Genomic DNA, 20,121 nt, shown 5'->3' on the forward strand with positions numbered 1-20,121 from the left:
TGCGTTTTTCCCCCGTACATTTTTAGAGGACTGATTTTACCTCTCTTAAGAGTCACTGTATCGACCAAGATTATTCGGCCATATCAAATAGAAGGAAAATGCTTGACACAAAGCTGACGCCGCAACTAAAAAATGGAAGACATACAATCGTGAGACAGAAAACTCAAAAATAAAAAATATCGTTCTGCAACATCCTTTCAAATAATAGTGCGTTGCTTTATGTGGCTACCGAATCACTTGCTGGCTTTATTTAGCAATGACGTGAACGCCCGGTAGGTGCGTTTTCCCCGTACATTTTTAGAGGAACTGATTTTACCTCTCGTAAGAGTCACTGTATCGACCAAGATTATTCGGCCATTCAATAGAAGGGAAAATGCTTGACACAAAGCTGACGCCGCAACTAAAAAATGGAAGACATACAAATCGTGAGACAGAAAACTCAAAAATAAAAAATATCGTTCTGCAACATCCTTTCAAATAATAGTGCGTTGCTTTATGTGGCTACCGAATCACTTGCTGGCTTTATTTAGCAATGACGTGAACGCCCGGTAGGTGCGTTTTCCCCGTACATTTTAGAGGAACTGATTTTACCTCTCGTAAGAGTCACTGTATCGACCAAGATTATTCGGCCATTCAAATAGAAGGGAAAATGCTTGACACAAAGCTGACGCCGCAACTAAAAAAATGGAAGACATACAATCGTGAGACAGAAAACTCAAAATAAAAAATATCGTTCTGCAACATCCTTTCAAATAATAGTGCGTTGCTTTATGTGGCTACCGAATCACTTGCTGGCTTTATTTAGCAATGACGTGAACGCCCGGTAGGTGCGTTTTCCCCGTACATTTTTAGAGGAACTGATTTTACCTCTCGTAAGAGTCACTGTATCGACCAAGATTATTCGGCCATTCAAATAGAAGGGAAAATGCTTGACACAAAGCTGACGCCGCAACTAAAAAAATGGAAGACATACAATCGTGAGACAGAAAACTCAAAAATAAAAATATCGTTCTGCAACATCCTTTCAAATAATAGTGCGTTGCTTTATGTGGCTACCGAATCACTTGCTGGCTTTATTTAGCAATGACGTGAACGCCCGGTAGGTGCGTTTTCCCCGTACATTTTTAGAGGAACTGATTTTACCTCTCGTAAGAGTCACTGTATCGACCAAGATTATTCGGCCATTCAAATAGAAGGGAAAATGCTTGACACAAAGCTGACGCCGCAACTAAAAAATGGAAGACATACAATCGTGAGACAGAAAACTCAAAAATAAAAATATCGTTCTGCAACATCCTTTCAAATAATAGTGCGTTGCTTTATGTGGCTACCGAATCACTTGCTGGCTTTATTTAGCAATGACGTGAACGCCCGGTAGGTGCGTTTTCCCCGTACATTTTTAGAGGAACTGATTTTACCTCTCGTAAGAGTCACTGTATCGACCAAGATTATTCGGCCATTCAAATAGAAGGGAAAATGCTTGACACAAAGCTGACGCCGCAACTAAAAAAATGGAAGACATACAATCGTGAGACAGAAAACTCAAAATAAAAATATCGTTCTGCAACATCCTTTCAAATAATAGTGCGTTGCTTTATGTGGCTACCGAATCACTTGCTGGCTTTATTTAGCAATGACGTGAACGCCCGGTAGGTGCGTTTTCCCCGTACATTTTTAGAGGAACTGATTTTACCTCTCGTAAGAGTCACTGTATCGACCAAGATTATTCGGCCATTCAAATAGAAGGGAAAATGCTTGACACAAAGCTGACGCCGCAACTAAAAAAATGGAACACATACAATCGTGAGACAGAAAACTCAAGAATAATAAATATCGTTCTGCAACATCCTTTCAAATAATAGTGCGTTGCTTTATGTGGCTACCGAATCACTTGCTGGCTTTATTTAGCAATGACGTCAACGCCCGGTAGGTGCGTTTTCCCCGTGCATCGTTAGAGGAACTGATCTTACCTCTCGTAAGAGTCACTGTATCGACCAAGATTATTCGGCCATTCAAATAGAAGGAAAATGCTTGACACAAAGCTGACGCCGCAACTAAAAAATGGAACACTTAAAATGGTGACGACAGAAAACTCAAGAATAATAAATATTGTTCTGCAACATCCTTTCAAATAATAGTGCGTTGCTTTATGTGGCTACCGAATCACTTGCTGGCTTTATTTAGCAATGACGTCAACGCCCGGTAGGTGCGTTTTCCCCGTGCATCGTTAGAGGAACTGATCTTACCTCTCGTAAGAGTCACTGTATCGACCAAGATTATTCGGCCATTCAAATAGAAGGAAAAATGCTTGACACAAAGCTGACGCCGCAACTAAAAATGGAACACTTAAAATGGTGACACAGAAAACTCAAGAATAATAAATATCGTTCTGCAACATCCTTTCAAATAATAGTGCGTTGCTTTATGTTGCTACCGAATCACTTGCTGGCTTTATTTAGCAATGACGTCAACGCCCGGTAGGTGCGTTTTCCCCGTGCATCGTTAGAGGAACTGATCTTACCTCTCGTAAGAGTCACTGTATCGACCAAGATTATTCGGCCATTCAAATAGAAGGAAAATGCTTGACACAAAGCTGACGCCGCAACTAAAAAATGGAACACTTAAAATGGTGAGACAGAAAACTCAAGAATAATAAATATCGTTCTGCAACATCCTTTCAAATAATAGTGCGTTGCTTTATGTTGCTACCGAATCACTTGCTGGCTTTATTTAGCAATGACGTCAACGCCCGGTAGGTGCGTTTTCCCCGTGCATCTTTAGAGGAACTGATCTTACCTCTCGTAAGAGTCACTGTATCGACCAAGATTATTCGGCCATTCAAATAGAAGGGAAAATGCTTGACACAAAGCTGACGCCGCAACTAAAAAATGGAACACATTAAAATGGTGAGACAGAAAACTCAAGAATAATAAATATCGTTCTGCAACATCCTTTCAAATAATAGTGCGTTGCTTTATGTTGCTACCGAATCACTTGCTGGCTTTATTTAGCAATGACGTCAACGCCCGGTAGGTGCGTTTTCCCCGTGCATCGTTAGAGGAACTGATCTTACCTCTCGTAAGAGTCACTGTATCGACCAAGATTATTCGGCCATTCAAATAGAAGGAAAATGCTTGACACAAAGCTGACGCCGCAACTAAAAAATGGAACACATAAAATGGTGACACAGAAAACTCAAGAATAATAAATATCGTTCTGCAACATCCTTTCAAATAATAGTGCGTTGCTTTATGTTGCTACCGAATCACTTGCTGGCTTTATTTAGCAATGACGTCAACGCCCGGTAGGTGCGTTTTCCCCGTGCATCGTTAGAGGAACTGATCTTACCTCTCGTAAGAGTCACTGTATCGACCAAGATTATTCGGCCATTCAAATAGAAGGAAAAATGCTTGACACAAAGCTGACGCCGCAACTAAAAATGGAACACTTAAAATGGTGACACAGAAAACTCAAGAATAATAAATATCGTTCTGCAACATCCTTTCAAATAATAGTGCGTTGCTTTATGTTGCTACCGAATCACTTGCTGGCTTTATTTAGCAATGACGTCAACGCCCGGTAGGTGCGTTTTCCCCGTGCATCGTTAGAGGAACTGATCTTACCTCTCGTAAGAGTCACTGTATCGACCAAGATTATTCGGCCATTCAAATAGAAGGAAAAATGCTTGACACAAAGCTGACGCCGCAACTAAAAATGGAACACTTAAAATGGTGACACAGAAAACTCAAGAATAATAAATATTGTTCTGCAACATCCTTTCAAATAATAGTGCGTTGCTTTATGTGGCTACCGAATCACTTGCTGGCTTTATTTAGCAATGACGTCAACGCCCGGTAGGTGCGTTTTCCCCGTGCATTTTAGAGGAACTGATCTTACCTCTCGTAAGAGTCACTGTATCGACCAAGATTATTCGGCCATTCAAATAGAAGGGAAAATGCTTGACACAAAGCTGACGCCGCAACTAAAAAATGGAAGACATACAATCGTGAGACAGAAAACTCAAGAATAATAAATATCGTTCTGCAACATCCTTTCAAATAATAGTGCGTTGCTTTATGTGGCTACCGAATCACTTGCTGGCTTTATTTAGCAATGACGTCGAACGCCCGGTAGGTGCGTTTTCCCCGTGCATTTTTAGAGGAACTGATCTTACCTCTCGTAAGAGTCACTGTATCGACCAAGATTATTCGGCCATTCAAATAGAAGGGAAAATGCTTGACACAAAGCTGACGCCGCAACTAAAAAAATGGAAGACATACAATCGTGAGACAGAAAACTCAAAAATAAAAATATCGTTCTGCAACATCCTTTCAAATAATAGTGCGTTGCTTTATGTGGCTACCGAATCACTTGCTGGCTTTATTTAGCAATGACGTGAACGCCCGGTAGGTGCGTTTTCCCCGTACATTTTTAGAGGAACTGATTTTACCTCTCGTAAGAGTCACTGTATCGACCAAGATTATTCGGCCATTCAAATAGAAGGGAAAATGCTTGACACAAAGCTGACGCCGCAACTAAAAAAATGGAAGACATACAATCGTGAGACAGAAAACTCAAAAATAAAAATATCGTTCTGCAACATCCTTTCAAATAATAGTGCGTTGCTTTATGTGGCTACCGAATCACTTGCTGGCTTTATTTAGCAATGACGTCGAACGCCCGGTAGGTGCGTTTTCCCCGTGCATTTTTAGAGGAACTGATCTTACCTCTCGTAAGAGTCACTGTATCGACCAAGATTATTCGGCCATTCAAATAGAAGGGAAAATGCTTGACACAAAGCTGACGCCGCAACTAAAAAATGGAAACATACAATCGTGAGACAGAAAACTCAAAATAATAAATATCGTTCTGCAACATCCTTTCAAATAATAGTGCGTTGCTTTATGTGGCTACCGAATCACTTGCTGGCTTTATTTAGCAATGACGTCGAACGCCCGGTAGGTGCGTTTTCCCCGTGCATCGTTTAGAGGAACTGATCTTACCTCTCGTAAGAGTCACTGTATCGACCAAGATTATTCGGCCATTCAAATAGAAGGGAAAATGCTTGACACAAAGCTGACGCCGCAACTAAAAAATGGAACACATACAATCGTGAGACAGAAAACTCAAGAATAATAAATATCGTTCTGCAACATCCTTTCAAATAATAGGTGCGTTGCTTTATGTTGCTACCGAATCACTTGCTGGCTTTATTTAGCAATGACGTCGAACGCCCGGTAGGTGCGTTTTCCCCGTACATTTTTAGAGGAACTGATTTTACCTCTCGTAAGAGTCACTGTATCGACCAAGATTATTCGGCCATTCAAATAGAAGGAAAAATGCTTGACACAAAGCTCACGCCGCAACTAAAAAAATGGAACACATAAAATTGTGAGATAGAAAACTCAAGAATAATAAATATCGTTCTGCAACATCCTTTCAAATAATAGTGCGTTGCTTTATGTTGCTACCGAATCACTTGCTGGCTTTATTTAGCAATGACGTCAACGCCCGGTAGGTGCGTTTTCCCCGTGCATCGTTTAGAGGAACTGATCTTACCTCTCGTAAGAGTCACTGTATCGACCAAGATTATTCGGCCATTCAAATAGAAGGAAAAATGCTTGACACAAAGCTGACGCCGCAACTAAAAAATGGAACACATAAAATCGTGAGACAGAAAACTCAAGAATAATAAATATCGTTCTGCAACATCCTTTCAAATAATAGTGCGTTGCTTTATGTTGCTACCGAATCACTTGCTGGCTTTATTTAGCAATGACGTCAACGCCCGGTAGGTGCGTTTTCCCCGTGCATCGTTAGAGGAACTGATCTTACCTCTCGTAAGAGTCACTGTATCGACCAAGATTATTCGGCCATTCAAATAGAAGGAAAAATGCTTGACACAAAGCTGACGCCGCAACTAAAAATGGAACACTTAAAATGGTGACACAGAAAACTCAAGAATAATAAATATTGTTCTGCAACATCCTTTCAAATAATAGTGCGTTGCTTTATGTGGCTACCGAATCACTTGCTGGCTTTATTTAGCAATGACGTCAACGCCCGGTAGGTGCGTTTTCCCCGTGCATCGTTAGAGGAACTGATCTTACCTCTCGTAAGAGTCACTGTATCGACCAAGATTATTCGGCCATTCAAATAGAAGGGAAAATGCTTGACACAAAGCTGACGCCGCAACTAAAAAATGGAACACTACAATCGTGAGACAGAAAACTCAAGAATAATAAATATCGTTCTGCAACATCCTTTCAAATAATAGTGCGTTGCTTTATGTGGCTACCGAATCACTTGCTGGCTTTATTTAGCAATGACGTGAACGCCCGGTAGGTGCGTTTTCCCCGTACATTTTAGAGGAACTGATTTTACCTCTCGTAAGAGTCACTGTATCGACCAAGATTATTCGGCCATTCAAATAGAAGGGAAAATGCTTGACACAAAGCTGACGCCGCAACTAAAAAATGGAAGACATACAATCGTGAGACAGAAAACTCAAAATAAAAAATATCGTTCTGCAACATCCTTTCAAATAATAGTGCGTTGCTTTATGTGGCTACCGAATCACTTGCTGGCTTTATTTAGCAATGACGTGAACGCCCGGTAGGTGCGTTTTCCCCGTACATTTTTAGAGGAACTGATTTTACCTCTCGTAAGAGTCACTGTATCGACCAAGATTATTCGGCCATTCAAATAGAAGGGAAAATGCTTGACACAAAGCTGACGCCGCAACTAAAAAATGGAAGACATACAATCGTGAGACAGAAAACTCAAAAATAAAAATATCGTTCTGCAACATCCTTTCAAATAATAGTGCGTTGCTTTATGTGGCTACCGAATCACTTGCTGGCTTTATTTAGCAATGACGTGAACGCCCGGTAGGTGCGTTTTCCCCGTACATTTTTAGAGGAACTGATTTTACCTCTCGTAAGAGTCACTGTATCGACCAAGATTATTCGGCCATTCAAATAGAAGGGAAAATGCTTGACACAAAGCTGACGCCGCAACTAAAAAAATGGAAGACATACAATCGTGAGACAGAAAACTCAAAAATAAAAAATATCGTTCTGCAACATCCTTTCAAATAATAGTGCGTTGCTTTATGTGGCTACCGAATCACTTGCTGGCTTTATTTAGCAATGACGTCGAACGCCCGGTAGGTGCGTTTTCCCCGTGCATTGTTAGAGGAACTGATCTTACCTCTCGTAAGAGTCACTGTATCGACCAAGATTATTCGGCCATTCAAATAGAAGGGAAAATGCTTGACACAAAGCTGACGCCGCAACTAAAAAAATGGAAGACATACAATCGTGAGACAGAAAACTCAAAAATAAAAAATATCGTTCTGCAACATCCTTTCAAATAATAGTGCGTTGCTTTATGTGGCTACCGAATCACTTGCTGGCTTTATTTAGCAATGACGTGAACGCCCGGTAGGTGCGTTTTCCCCGTACATTGTTAGAGGAACTGATTTTACCTCTCGTAAGAGTCACTGTATCGACCAAGATTATTCGGCCATTCAAATAGAAGGGAAAATGCTTGACACAAAGCTGACGCCGCAACTAAAAAATGGAAGACATACAATCGTGAGACAGAAAACTCAAAAATAAAAAATATCGTTCTGCAACATCCTTTCAAATAATAGTGCGTTGCTTTATGTGGCTACCGAATCACTTGCTGGCTTTATTTAGCAATGACGTGAACGCCCGGTAGGTGCGTTTTCCCCGTACATTTTTAGAGGAACTGATTTTACCTCTCGTAAGAGTCACTGTATCGACCAAGATCATTCGGCCATTTGAATAGAAGGGAAAATGCTTGACACAAAGCTGACGCCGCAACTAAAAATTGAACACTTAAAATGGTGACACAGAAAACTCAAGAATAATAATAATTGTTCTGGAACAGTTATTAAAATAAGTGTGCGTTGCTTTATGTGGCTGTCGAATCACTTGTTGGCTTTATTTAGCAATGACGTCGACGCCCGGTAGGTGGGTTTCCCAGTGCATTGTTAGAGGAACTGATCTTACCTCTCGTAAGAGTCACTGTATCGACCAAGAGAGAGAGAGAATAAACATCTTTAATGTATAAATGCAGCTTTGGAGAGGCGTCCTCATTCCAGGATGCCTTGAGCTCGGGCCGCGTCCTGGGCCCTCGCAATCAGCCGTTGCTGATCTTCGAGGTCGGAGCTGGCCAAGGCTCTCTCCCAAAGCTCGTTGGTGTGGTAGGGGTTCGGAGGATTGAGTGGTGCCTCTCTGCAGCCCCCTACTATGTGCCTGAGGGACCCGGGCTCTGCGCAGAAGCGGCATTGCGGAGAGAATTGTGTAGGGGCTATGAGGTGGTTTCTGGTTGGGTGGGGAAATGTGTTAACCTGTAGAGCTCGGAGGAATCGCTCCTGCTCTCTAGGTAGTGACTTGTGTGGGGGTGCATATGTTCTGCGGGTTAGCTTGTAGTGTTGTGTGATGTCTTGGTATGAGACTAGAGGGTGCATACGCTACGGTTCAGATTCCTCGGCGTCGGCTCGGTGGGTCAAATCTCGAGCCACGTGGTTGGCGACCTCGTTGCCAGGAATGCCGTGATGAGCTGGCGCCCAGATGATTATGACTGATCTGGTTGGCGGCTTTTGATTAATTATCTGACAAAGATCATTCGGCCATTTGAATAGAAGGGAAAATGCTTGACACAAAGCTGACGCCGCAACTAAAAATGGAACACTTAAAATGGTGACACAGAAAACTCAAGAATAATAAATATTGTTCTGCAACATCCTTTAAAATAAGTGTGCGTTGCTTTATGTGGCTGTCGAATCACTTGTTGGCTTTATTTAGCAGTGACGTCGACGCCCGGTAGGTGGGTTTCCCAGTGCATTGTTAGAGGAACTGATCTTACCTCTCGTAAGAGTCACTGTATCGACCAAGATCATTCGGCCATTTGAATAGAAGGGAAAATGCTTGACACAAAGCTGACGCCGCAACTAAAAATGGAACACTTAAAATGGTGACACAGAAAACTCAAGAATAATAAATATTGTTCTGCAACATCCTTTAAAATAAGTGTGCGTTGCTTTATGTGGCTACCGAATCACTTGCTGGCTTTATTTAGCAATGACGTCGACGCCCGGTAGGTGGGTTTCCCAGTGCATTGTTAGAGGAACTGATCTTACCTCTCGTAAGAGTCACTGTATCGACCAAGATTATTCGGCCATTCAAATAGAAGGGAAAATGCTTGACACAAAGCTGACGCCGCAACTAAAAAAATGGAAGACATACAATCGTGAGACAGAAAACTCAAAAATAAAAAATATCGTTCTGCAACATCCTTTCAAATAATACTGCGTTGCTTTATGTGGCTACCGAATCACTTGCTGGCTTTATTTAGCAATGACGTCGACGCCCAGTAGGTGCGTTTTCCCCGTGCAGTGTTAGAGGAACTGATCTTACCTCTCGTAAGTGTCACTGTATGGACCAAGATTATTCGGCCATTTAAAAAGACGGGAAAATGCTTGACACAAAGCTGAGGCCGAAATTAAAAAAATGGAACACATACAATCGTGAGACAGAAAACTCAAAAATAATAAATATCGTTCTGCAACATCCTTTCAAATAAATGTGCGTTGCTTTATGTGGCTACCGAATCACTTGCTGGCTTTATTTAGCAATGACGTGAACGCCCGGTAGGTGCGTTTTCCCCGTACATTTTTAGAGGAACTGATTTTACCTCTCGTAAGAGTCACTGTATCGACCAAGATTATTCGGCCATTCAAATGGAAGGGAAAATGCTTGACACAAAGCTGACGCCGCAACTAAAAATGGAACACTTAAAATGGTGACACAGAAAACTCAAGAATAATAAATATTGTTCTGCAACATCCTTTCAAATAAATGTGCGTTGCTTTATGTGGCTACCGAATCACTTGCTGGCTTTATTTAGCAATGATGTCGACGCCCGGTAGGTGGGTTTCCCAGTGCATTGTTAGAGGAACTGATCTTACCTCTCGTAAGAGTCACTGTATCGACCAAGATTATTCGGCCATTCAAATAGAAGGGAAAATGCTTGACACAAAGCTGACGCCGCAACTAAAAAAATGGAAGACATACAATCGTGAGACAGAAAACTCAAAAATAAAAAATATCGTTCTGCAACATCCTTTCAAATAATAGTGCGTTGCTTTATGTGGCTACCGAATCACTTGCTGGCTTTATTTAGCAATGACGTGAACGCCCGGTAGGTGCGTTTTCCCCGTACATTTTTAGAGGAACTGATTTTACCTCTCGTAAGAGTCACTGTATCGACCAAGATTATTCGGCCATTCAAATAGAAGGGAAAATGCTTGACACAAAGCTGACGCCGCAACTAAAAAAATGGAAGACATACAATCGAAGACATTAATCTCCCTGCTTAGCATGGAGGACAGGCTGCTTTTGAGCTGCACATTTGTCGTCCTGAACTTGCTGGAGGATGTAACCTGCAAGAAACAAGATGAAAATTTTGCATAGCATTGTAGCACACTAGCAGAACAATACTAACTTTCTATATCATTCGGTGGAACGTGAACGAACAGATGCTGAACTTCAACCAATGTCAGATGCATGGTGCCGCCATTATTTATGGCTGTGCACACGAAGGTAGCGAGAGTGTGTCCCCTGGTGGTCAGACGTGCGGAGTGCCTTAACGGGAAGAGGAATGGCGCATGGCAAAATTCCCGAACGACCTGCTAGTGTGTGCATATGTTTGTGAATGACCAGGTGCGTGTATAGCCACTGTGTGTGTGGGTCCACTTGCGCAGCCCTGAAAAAGCAAGGGGTGTGCGATAATGGACCAAGAGGCACAGCAATGGATAGTAGCGTGCAATACGAGCTAATTGAGTGGATGTGCACACATGAAGTGTGTTGTAAATTACACCTTTTTTAAAAAAAATGTATTGTAATGCTGTTCTAATTACATTTACACTTTTCTACTTACTCTGCACTTATTTTGGTCATTGCTAACATTAACTAGCAAATAATTATAAAATTGCAGCACCTTTCTAGACACTATTTACAGAAAAATGTTTAGCTAAAATTTCATTTCTTTACGAACAATATTTTGCATAGGCCCCAGTAAACAATGCGCTATACAGTGTTTAATTTAGCTGCACCAAAATTGGCAGATAGCACAATTCCAATCTTTGACCTAAACTACTCAATTAGACAGCCATTACTTCCATGAGAAATCAAAATACCTAATTAAAAAATTAAAATAATTATGCTAATTAACATTTTAATTAATTCCAATACAGCACATATTTCTATATACGAATTACAGCCCGCAGGTTCGCAAGTCGAGCCACTTGGAACGAATTTTTGGGACTGAACCAGTTTCGAGATAATTTTCAAAGTGTCCGACGAAATGAATGGGCATTCCAGTTAACTTTTTAAAGAAAACGCTGTTTTCTGCATTGAAGCACAAACTAACTGGAACACAAATGCATTTCGTCAGACACTTTGAAAGTTAATATCTTGAAACTAGCGCAGCCCAGAAAATTTGTTCGAAGTGGATACACCTTGGAAACTCATTAGCTACAGTTTGTAGATTAAGATATGTGCCGTAAATAATTAATTAAAGTTATTTATTGTAATTTGGTTAAATATTCAATTAAGCATTTTGATTTCTTACGTAAGTAATGGCCACCTCATCGAGTAGTTTAGATCAAGGATTAGAACTGTGTTATCTGCCGCAGGCATTGTTTTTAATTTGATGCAGCTAAAATAAAACACCCTGTATATAAATATAGTAGTATTCTTACCAAAGTTTAGGTGCTAATAGAGCACTGTAGCAGCTACTTGGTTCATGACTTCAGGACAAAAAGTACTGTGCTAAGCAGACGAGGACGAAGTTAGACAAGAAATGACATTACAGGCGCCAACTTCCAACTGTTTATTCAGCAGAAAACACGCCGTTTTATACATGACACCGTCCAAAGTAATCATAGTAAAAATAAACGAACAGGAGTGAAGGGATCCAACAAGTGCTCGTGAGGCAGTGATCATCACAGTAGAGAGGAATGCAAAGGTTACAGCAGGGACCTAAACTGAACCGTCAGGCAAGCACATAGGAACACGCCTCCATTACAGGCTCAAATCAAGTGGCATACAAACACGACAGCTGCATGTTCTAATCTTGGCGGTGATTACAGGCTATCATTAAGAACGACAATTCTTTGTCACTTAATATTATTGACTGCGTGCTAACACACTGACTGCCTGCTCTATTTATTAAGAACGCCTCGATTATTTCCATTTCAGTGCGGTTTCTTGCTTTCCATTTGCTCCAGTTGTGGCACACAACCACAGCACCTGCAGTGCCCGCCCGTGTTGCTGTTGACCACCAGCATGTGTATTGGACAAATAGGACGATGCTTCAACGATCGTGCAAGAGCACTGGTTGGTGGTCAACAGCAACACGGGCGGGCACTGCAGGTGCTCTGGTTGTGTGATTTGAGCCTGTAATGGACTCGTGCTCCTATGCGCTTGCCTGATAGTTCAGTTTAGGTTCCTGCTGTTACCTTTGCATTCCTGTCTACTGTGATGATCACTGCCTCACGAGCACTTGTTGGATACCTTCACTCCTGTTCGTTTATTTTTACTATGATTACATTGCATGGTGTGATGCATAAAACAGCGTGTTTTCTGCTGAATAAACAGCTGGATGTTGGCGCCCGTATATGTCATTCTTTGTCTAACCTCGTCCTCGTCTGCTTCGCGCTGTACTTTTTGTCCTCGAGCTTATGGCAATCACAGACAATGACAAGACTATTCGAATAAGTAATTTAAGAAAGGTACTCTTTGTTTTAAGCAAAAGCAATCTTTAAGTTAAGAAACTAGATTGATGTGCACTGTGCTAAAATGCAGAAGAGTTTCACTCTACAAAAATTAAGGGCACAACTATGCAGTTATAGAATGCAATATTGCGGTTTGGCTACATTTGGTCTTGCCAGCAAGCTTTTTTGTATGAACACTCAAAGAGATGTATACAACAAACATCAACACAAATTTTCCCACAAAACAGTTTAAGACATTGCATTCAACTATTCCAGATTTGTAAGAAACACCGGGGCTGTTTATTTCGAATAATTAAAATTGCTGCTGAGTGTAGAGAGGCATATCATTCCAAATAGTGGTGGGATGGTTCATAACGAACACATTAAAATCCTCATTCCTGCACATTGTGTGCACTGAGGCAGCTCAGGTAAAATTGTGCATACACATTGCAAATATTAAAACTAGTTACAGCCGCACCACACTACAATAAATGCTGCGATGACCAAATTTCCGCTATAAACATTTTCCATTCACCATCAGCTGCCCACACATGATAGAAAGAAAAATGTACCATTACAAATAGCTATCAGTGAGCCATTTCTGCTTCGACAGTTCTCACACACACAACCAGTTAGGGAAGGGGTGCTCGTTCAGGACTTCCCCAAGGATCAATGGACCATGACAGCTCGACAATTTAGCAAGGGCTGATGATTTTGGGACAGTTGGCGTGGAATGACCCACACAAATGGTGGCTTTCCTTCATGAGAGTGCAAAGGTGATTTCTGCTTGTGAGCCTCATCTACAGAAATTATGAAAGTACGCTACACTGCCCGAAAGTGCAACTTTCCCATGCAATATTATTCAGTCTTCACAATGAAAATAATACATACCAATTACAGCATTCAGATGAACTGGATCCAATCCCTCCTTCACTGGGTCCTTCTTGTGCCTGTTACTGCCCTTTCCATAAAGGCTCTTGCCCTGAACCTCAGCCTCCCCAATGCGGTCGTGCATTGCCGCCATAGGACTTCAGGCCAGATAAGATCGTTCACCTATTGTCACCCACAGTGGAAAATTGACACGAGAAATCAGTGAGGCATACCGCATAAATAACGCATGTGTGAGCCAGACCCATTATTATTGCGTGAAAAAGGCCATCCTTCGTAGATAAAAATGGATGGAAATTAGTCTATGTCTGCTTACTTTTTTCTATGCAAATACTGTTTTAATGCAAGCACACATCCAGTCTTACTTTATTTAATCCTTCCATCAAAATGCCAGTTGTTATCCGAGGTGAAGTTGTATATTTCCCTTCCCCTCCCTGTGTATACATATATAGAAACTTCATTTGACTAGAAAATGTGTTAAGGAGCGGTGTTCAAAGCCCTCAGTCCAGGGCCCCACTGGCCTCTGCAGCCTGCCTGTGTAAATTTTGTCCTGAAAAGTTAAATGAACTGACCGGCATGCTCAAAAGGACACTACAAATTTGACCTAGTGGACACGGGTGGTTCTCAGAAAATGTACAAATACAGTGATGGGTATCCGTCGGCATACTGTAGTAATAGTGGGTGCAAGCTAGCTTTGACATTGCTGGAGTACTTCAGCTGTCACACCGGCTGCACCTTCATATTTCAGTTTCAGAGAAATTCAAGCTCATCAAATGTGTATTTGCCAGTGGCAATTATTGTAAATATATACCAGTGGCAATTGTAAATAGCAATGTTAAACAAAGGTATGCACGCTGTATGCTTAGACCTGTGGCATATTTGACACACTACACTTCGAATACTAACATGCACAAAAACTGCACATGCGTGTAGCATAAAAAGAGAAAAAAATACAGAAATAAAAGCTACAGCATCGGAAACAGTTTCAAAACAATAAAACCAAAATAAGAAGTAAAATATACTGTACGCAAAGCAAAAATAAAACTTAATTTGCAGCCAAGTAATCAAAGAGAGAAAAAAAAATACTCAACATCAGGACATGTTACGTTTAGTTTTATATAGAACACGATAATTTGTGCATAATGTTACGAACACAAACAAGCAGCAAGTTTAATATACTTGCATAAATATTTAGCCTATTTAGTGCTCCGTTATGTAATATGTCTGTTAGCTTACACACAAATCATACCGAGATCATACTTTCAGGTACACATACACTTCATACATACCTGACGTGACATCCAGATTACACGCTGTGCTGCTGTAGCCAGGGCCACAGGTTCCCTGCCATCATGTGGACACTGCTGTGGGTCACGGCCTCACCACTACAAAATGAATTCTGTGTCAACATATATAGCACTGGCACAATAAAACTGTCATATTGTGAACACATGCAAGGTGGCAACAGAGCACAAGGTCGAGTCATTGATGAATGTTATGATAATAGGGACCCCTTCATCAAAGTAAAATTTTGAAGACGCACGCAGCAGCACATTAAAGAAATGTTTGTTTACATAACAATTCTAGGGTTTGCTTTCATGACTTGGTTTAAGCAACTTTCCCCTATCATGTTTAGATACGTCAAAGTTATGGAAACATCCCTTGTCTTGAAAAGACAGCTCTACTAATATGGCAAGCTGTGACTGCTTACTTTCCCCTAAAACTGCTCGTAAACCGAAAACCTGGTAAGCACATATTATTTACTACGTTGAAGAGTTTATAAGCGAAGAAACGTAATTGCAGTAAGTATTGGTGAAGAGACTGATGGGTCGTTAAATGCAACTTCAGCAGAAAAGCGGGAGCGCACGTACAGGTGCACATGATGACCACGATTATTTCAGAACGTAATGTCTTCTCCCCCCCCCCCTCATCGTAAGAAAACGCTCATCAGGATATTCAATTGCCACATCGAGGCCGAGATCATACCGAGATCATACTTTCAGGTACACATACACTTCATACATACATTTGCAAAACTAAATTCTGACAACCAGCACGCAACATGCATAAGCACAGACGTCACTGTTGTTTCCTACGTTCGCAAGGCACCCTATGCACACACGATGAGTACGCACAACACGTGTAGTTAGCAAGCACGATTGCTTACCTTTTCAATGGCACGACGCTCTCCAAGTTGCCGGTGCTGCGTCGACGATGTTACTCCCAGCATACATGCCGCTGCGTAGTGGACGATCTGAGGCACGCTACCAATAGGAATGATTTCTTTGCGATGTCCACCCAACTTTGCACGACAACCCGACACAAAGGCCACGGCACAAAAATCGTTGGTCCATGTTTGCCTCGCGCGCCACGCATACGGCGAGTTTGCAACGAAACACAAGGTATCTTCTGGCACTTTTGTGCACGCTAACTACGTCCCATTTCATTAAAGCAAACACAAAACCACACGATCAAGCATCTCACACAAACGAACGGCATGCGACCGGCACGTTGAAGACGCAGGAAAAACAACAGTGCCGCCTGCGTACTTGTGAGGTTGTTGTGGCCTCCGTGATGCCAAATATATTAACCAGTAAACTCGTATTTTGTGTCGTGTTGCGCCCAGCTACGTATATATGTTGCGAGATAAAACAAACCACCGAACACTCCATATTTTACGCTATAGTTTATCGTAGAAAGAAATTTTATGATGTATTTTAAACTTTGAATTGCTTCTGCCGTCTGCAGCCAGTCAAAAGCATGGCCTTAGAGATTGGGGTTATGTTGTCCTTTGAAAGCCATCGCTGGGGCGTGATTTGAATGATTTGTGTACCACCTTCCTTCTAGATAACTTCCTGATGTCGTTAACGTCAACTTTAGCCCCAGAAATTGTTGGAACGATCTCTGAGGTACACATGTGCAGTGTGCGATGTTTCAGTGCGCGTTGTAACTGTCGGAAAGCATCAAAGCTACGATATTCCCTCGCTCGTGTGGCGCAGGTTACACCCGTGTCGTCCGAATCTTGCTTTCGTGTTTGTGTGCTTAATGAGCATGGGATGCGCGCCTGTCGTCCGTGCCTTCTATGTTTATGTATCGTGCGACGCACGCAGATTCCTCGAAAAAGCAATGTCTCTGCAGCCTTCCATGTGTCCTATGTCAACAAGAATAGCTCTTGTACTACTACTAAAAAAAAACACTTTATATGAAATGTGGAATACTCATTTCTTATGTATTGGTTGTTCAATGAACTATCAAAAATAATTATCGTACAATGTTCGTGCCATGGAGCTTGGACCCTTTCTGCACTATCACCAGGATCGGCCCACTTGTTTTTTGTCAACATCTCGGATATATTTTTTTACATCGTAACCATAGACAGCTTTGCTGTAAAAGAAAAAAAAAATGCGCGAGTTGGCGTCATACACATTTTTATGTAATGTGCTTTGACATTAGAAATAACAAAAAAAAGCTGTCTACTTTTTTCATCAGAAACCTTAAGGTGCATTGTCATTCGAGTTTCTGATGTACTTGTAATGCTAAACAACATTAGACGATGCATTTCTAATGCCTGTCTGATGACACATTAGAAATGCATCAGGTCCTAATCAGAAACTCATTGTTCATTTTCATAAGGGCATGGTGCGGTATTCGCCCACTACCTCTCTCATGACTTTCCAATTACCTAAGGCCCTCAGCCCCGAGTGGCTGCGGGGCACCTGACCAAAGCGGTGGTCAAACATGCGACGTGGTAGAAGGTGCTGAGAATCTCTGGATCCGGACTGGCTGCAATTGAAACTTAATCTGACAATGTTTAACACGCGATCCCTCTCGAGTGAGGCTAACTTATCAGGGCTCTTTGAGGAATTATCAGGGATTGCTTGCAATATGATTGGCCTTAATGAGGTTAGAAGAACTGATGTGGCTTATGAAGACTAGTGGACACATTCACTGCTACAGATGTCTACAGATGTACGGGATAGGACTTCTAATTCATAAGGACACAGCGAGCAACATTTATAACTTCTACAGAATTTTTGAGAGAGTAGCGGCCGTTGCAATAAAGCCGAATAGGAGGTATAAAATAAAGGTAGTACAAGCCTACACTAAAGCCTCCAGCCACTTTATGAAACAGAACAGTTTTATGAATATGTTGAAATAGCGCTAAGAAAGGCGCAAACTCAGTATTCTTGGTATAGCTCAGGTTTGGGTAGTATTCAATTATACAAATGTCCACGCCTTTTGGCTGAAACTACATGATCAAAACCAAATACAGCCTTTACAATGCTGAGCAAAAGTTGCGTCAAGTTGCTCTAGATGTTCGAGGTTCAGGCTGTGATTTCATGTCCGCTTCCTAAATAGTTGAAAAGTTGAAGAGTGGTACACTGATCTTTTTAAGCCCGAGTATCGAACAAATGCAGGAATCAAGAATAGTGTTCGCATAAAGGCGACTTTGAACCCCGTTTTCTGTAAGACGACACTCGTACCATACGCCTTGAGAAAGCAGGCCGAAAAATAAGTGGTGAAATTTGAGAAGGCTAGTGTCACTTAGCCGCTTAAGCACAGCACTCTGCCACATGACTAATAAGTGCGCCAAATACGATTGGTACATAAATAATGCTACGCAGCGACTGCGATTTCACTTTTAATACGGTCATTCTGGTAGATCAATATTGCCTGCCACTTCCGAATTATATCTACGTTTTCCCTATGGGATGCATGGTCTTAATGGTCCTCAACTTGTCTAAGGCCTATCTTGAACCAGACTAGCCGTCTCAAAAGTAATTTACGGTAAACACGCACATGAGCTTCTTCAGGATATTTCGGTTAACGCGCGGTGTATCCCGTTAAACCGCTATGTTCCAGAAAGATACGAAGAAGGCTTTAATGAAATGTCTAGTAGCTCCTGCTTCTTTAATGGCGTGCTCATCGCTTGCAAGCGCTCAGCAGGATTTCACAGTAATTTAGAGAAAGTTGCATGCGCACAAGTCCGGCATGGCATCGGAGTTAATGAGACAAACTGCAAGTTCTTTCAAGAAAGATTCAAGTACATCGGGCATAAACTGCACAAGCGTAGCCGGCATTCCTGGTAGCCAAAGCGAACGCCAATCGAGAAGCGCCACAACATAGCAACGTCACATAGCTAGAGGCGTTTTTGGGCCCGGTAATGCATCGGAACATTGTTGCCCAATCTATAAAGAACATCCTCGAGCCTCTGCACCAGCTTTTCGCAAGCACGCCGTATAGAAGTGATCATGTCAATGTGACGAGTGCTTTTCACAATTTCAAGTGCTATAGAATGTAAAAAGCGATTGTTCAGATAGTGCACCTGTTTCGTATTCGTTTTTTTTTTGTGCGTGTGTAGCGCGCGCATTCTGAAATTCTTTGGTCAAAGTGCGCATGGACTACTCATCGAGACCTCGGCGAGTTAACAACTAACCTGCATTTATTACATGAGATCTCGCACGAGTGCAACATCTATCCTAAGCGGACGACTGCCGCCAGCTTACGGCTTTGCGTCAATAGCATTTTCCCTGATGTGTTTGCCTATGGAAACTCCTAGGACTCGTTCTAAGGGCTTGAAAATGCCTACTTTTACGCAGCTGCAGGTAAGTGAAAGTATCTCGGAGACCCATATACATGTTACTAGTTTATAAAGGCCTAATTTGTCCCAGATTGCGCTTTTCCACACGCCATAGAGTCGCATTCCCCTCGAGAAGATCCCGCAGTAGCGCACAGACAGGGGGGGGGGGGGGGGATTCGGGTGTCGTACCCCCCCCCCCCTGAGGCCGAGTCAACCCCCCCCCCCCCCCACAGGTCCAGCCTCACCAGTCCAACGTGTACCTTCAGTGCTTGTTCGCATTGTCAATACAATTAGGGAGGCGGCTTGAGGTCGAATTTTCCCTGATTAACAAATACACTCTATCACTGCCTTATGTTTCTTCATTCACCCTTAAATTACTTTGAGTAAAACGCGGTCGAAATAAACATCGTCATCATCCTTGGTGTCATTACCTTATTATAATTATTCGGCATTTTATTTGCTGTTGGACTGTTCTGCCTAAAGCAAGGAAATTGCATATTATGCAAAGTGCTTGCATCCTCCCCCCCTCCCCAAAAAAGGAACCTCACGGCGACGGCGACGACGATGCCGACGGCATAAATCCGCTTTGGAGTGTCCATATAATTGCTATGGCAATAAAATGATGGCCAGTTAAGACCACCTTCTTTACAAAGCATTTAAGATGAGTTTTTCTATCGTGACGCCCGGTATCGAAAGACAGCCAACCAGAACGCAGCTGCAGCACTACGAGAGAGGTGCCTTCTCTGGAATGAACATTGCTGCATTGAACGCGACAACCTCTACAATTAAAACTTGCCATTGACGATCATCCGTACCCACTGCTATGTCCGACATTTTCTCAATA

General features: G+C 42.0%; 1 long non-coding RNA gene across 2 annotated transcripts; it reads right to left on the reverse strand.

Annotated features, from left to right (window-relative positions):
* Positions 1 to 10,392: 10,392 nt before the first annotated feature.
* LOC119452624 (uncharacterized) lies at positions 10,393 to 16,167 on the reverse strand. 2 transcript variants are annotated; one of them, XR_005192063.2, is made up of 4 exons: positions 15,864 to 16,167; positions 14,986 to 15,081; positions 13,700 to 13,861; positions 10,393 to 10,474 (listed from the first exon to the last, which is right to left on the reverse strand). It is a non-coding gene; the product is annotated as an uncharacterized LOC119452624 (long non-coding RNA). The 2 variants fall into 2 exon arrangements; XR_007467371.1 differs by lacking the exon at positions 10,393 to 10,474 and adding an exon at positions 10,540 to 10,797.
* Positions 16,168 to 20,121: the final 3,954 nt, after the last annotated feature.

This window comes from Dermacentor silvarum, chromosome 5 (assembly GCF_013339745.2).
Source record: "Dermacentor silvarum isolate Dsil-2018 chromosome 5, BIME_Dsil_1.4, whole genome shotgun sequence".
NCBI classification, from domain to species: Eukaryota; Metazoa; Arthropoda; class Arachnida; order Ixodida; family Ixodidae; genus Dermacentor; species Dermacentor silvarum.